This window comes from Apodemus sylvaticus, chromosome 14 (genome assembly GCF_947179515.1).
Source record: "Apodemus sylvaticus chromosome 14, mApoSyl1.1, whole genome shotgun sequence".
Taxonomy (NCBI): domain Eukaryota; kingdom Metazoa; phylum Chordata; class Mammalia; order Rodentia; family Muridae; genus Apodemus; species Apodemus sylvaticus.
Genome location: NC_067485.1, coordinates 44,223,804 through 44,226,877, shown reverse-complemented (window position 1 = coordinate 44,226,877; position 3,074 = coordinate 44,223,804).

Sequence of the window (3,074 nt, the reverse complement as noted above, 5' to 3'; positions counted from 1 at the left end):
GGTGTGCAAGAGAGAGACAGAGAGGGGGGAGTGCACAGAGGTGTTTAGTGTGGGAGTTTGAGAAAAGAAGTGCACACAGGAGAAAAGCAGAGTGTGCAGGAGAGTGCAGAGTACATGCAGCCCCAAGCTGTGAGTCAGCAAGCAAGAGAGAGAGAGTCAGAGACACATAGAAATAGAGATGGAGAGACAGAGACAGAGAAGGAGAAAGAGCAATCTCAAGCCTTGAAATTTGCCTGTCAGCTTGTTCCTGAAAAAGTTGTCTCTCTGTGTGTTTATTGTTCATCTTCCAGATATCCCTGCTTCCAGCTGAGAACCCAGATCTTGAGTCAAGCTGGACCTGGGCATTAAGTGGCACTCAGTGTGGGGGCCATTGTTAGAAATGCTTTCCTACACATAGGAGCACCTTCTGTGCATATGCCCAGAAGTGGGTTCACAGGTAGTACTATGTCTAATTTTCTGAGGAATCACCAAACTAATTTCCAGAGTAGTTTTACCAGCTTGCAATCCCACCAACAATGGAGAAGTGTTCCTCTTTCCTCACATCCTCTCCAGCATGTGCTGTTCACTGAGTTTTTCATCTTAGCCATTCTGACTGGTGTAAGATGGAATCTCAGTGTTGTTTTTGATTTGCATTTCCCTGATAACTAAGTTCCCTGAACATTTCTTTAGGTGCTTTAGAGCCATTTGAGTTTCCTCAGTTGAGAATTCCCTCTTTAGCTCTGTACCCCATTTTTAATAGTGTTATTTGATTCTCTGGAGATTAACTTCTTGAGTTCTTTGTATACGTTGGATGTTAGTCCTCTATCAGATGTAGGGTTAGTAAAGATCTTTTCCCAATGTGTTGGTTGCTGTTTTGTCCTATTGACTGTGTCCTTTGTCTTACAGAAGCTTTGTACTTTTATGAGGTCCCATTTGTCAATTCTTGTTCTTAGAGCATAAGCCATTGGTGTTCTGTTCAGATGTTCATAGCTGTCTTATTTATAATAGCCAGAAGCTGGAAAGAACTCAGATATCCCTCAACAGAGGAATGGATACAGAAACTGTGGTATATATACACAATGGAGTACTATTCAGCTATTAAAAACAATAAATTCATGAAATTCTTAGGCAAATGGATGGAACTAGGTGTCATCCTGAGTGAAGTAACCCAGTCACAAAAGAATGCACATGGTATGCACTCACTAATAAGCGGATGCTAGTCCAAAAGCTCAAAATAAACAATTTAAAATTCACCCAGCACAGGAAGTTCAAGAAGAAGGAGGATTTAAGTGAGTGTGCTATGGTTCTGAAATAGGGACATAAATACCCACAGGAGCAACAAGGGAGGCAATGTGTGGAGCAGAGTCTGAAGTAAAGGCCACCCAGAGACTGCCCTACTTGGGGATTCATCCTATAAACAGTCACCAAACCCTGACACTATGACAAGAAGTGTGTACCAAAAGGAGCATGCCATGGCTGTCTCCAGAGGGGCCCTGCCAGAGCCCTACAAATGGAGGCAGAAACTAGCAACCAAGTATTGGACTGGGCTTGGGGTTCTCAACAGAGGATCTGGAGGGTGGTCCGGAGGAGCTGAAGGGCTTTACATCCCCATGGGAAGAACAATGACTTCGGACACCCAGACACCCCAAGACTCCCAGGGACTGACCCATTAACCAAGGGGTACACATGTTTCCAGCCAAAAATGTGGCAGAGGAATGCCTTGTTTGGCATCAGTGGGAGGAGGGGTCTTTGGTCAGGTAAAGGCTTAATAGAGGCCCCAACAAAGGGAAACGGATGGGGGATGGGGGGTGGGGGAAGTGGGCGTGTGTCAGGTAGAGGGGCATATACATGGAGGCAGGGGGTGGGAGGAGGGGCAGGGAATCTTTGGGGAGGGGGGCTTTTGGGAGGGGGGAAATTGGGAAAGGTTTTACCATTGGCAATGTAAATGAAGAAGATACTCAATAAAATAAAATTAAAAAAATAAAAAAAGAAAGAAAGAAAAGAAATGCTTTCCTAGCTGGACAGTGGTGGTGCACTCCTATAATTCCAGCACTTGGGAGGCAGAGGCAGGCAGAGGCAGGCAGATTTCTGAGTTGGAGGCCAGCCTGGCCTACAGAGTGAGTTCCAGGACATCCAGGGCTGTACAGAGAAACTCTGTCTTGAAGCCCCTCTCCCCCCATAAAAGAAGTGCTTTTCTTTAACTCTTTATCAAGTTTAAAGGATATGGGTTCCCATTCTGAATCTCCATCATCCATGTTTACTACCGGAAGAAACATCATTTTTTCCTTGTTCTCTAGCCTTCTGCATTGCTTGCAGAGCATGGGACTGAGGTGATCTCCTTTTCTTGTCTCTTAGGTTTAGAAGGAGGTCATAGAAGGAGGGATTATGGATTATGATATTTAGCTGTCTCCTCCTATAATTCAGATTCCATCTCCAGAATCCAATGGCTCCCCTTCCTCCTCATTAAAGGTGGATTAATTCTGGGCCAATTATACAATGGACAGGGAAGAAGGTATTTTTGATTTCTGAGCAGTTTGCTTGGATAATAGAGGATTATCTTCTTCCATAACATTTTCCCTACTACAAACAGAACCTGCTGTTGAATGGGCAGGTCCATTAGTTCAGCATGGGATAGTGCTTGTTTTACCACAAACCAGAACAGAACTGCATTGTCTGAAGCCTGTCATTCATCCTCCTCATCTTTATGTTCCAGGATCCAAGTCTTCATATCCTTTCCTACCCTTCTCCATGCTGCCTCATCCAAGGTCTCTTTATCAGGTAGCCAAGGGATCAGGGAACAAACAGAGGAGAGGAAATAAGAGTTGCTGATTTTCAAAGTGAATCCCCCTTTAAAGCAATAACTTAGGAAGAAACTTTCTTTAGAAAGATGTCGCACTGGATTCAGCTTGAACCATAATGATACTATAAAATTATCACAATATCTCTTCCTACTTATGCTTGGCCAAGGGGACTGTGAATCCCCAGGTAGGGTCCTTTCCACATGGAAAACAAGAGGAAGAATTTACCCAAATCTTCCAGTTTGAGCTCCATAACCTGGGTGATACATAATACAGGGGGATTGCCTGCAGCAAACA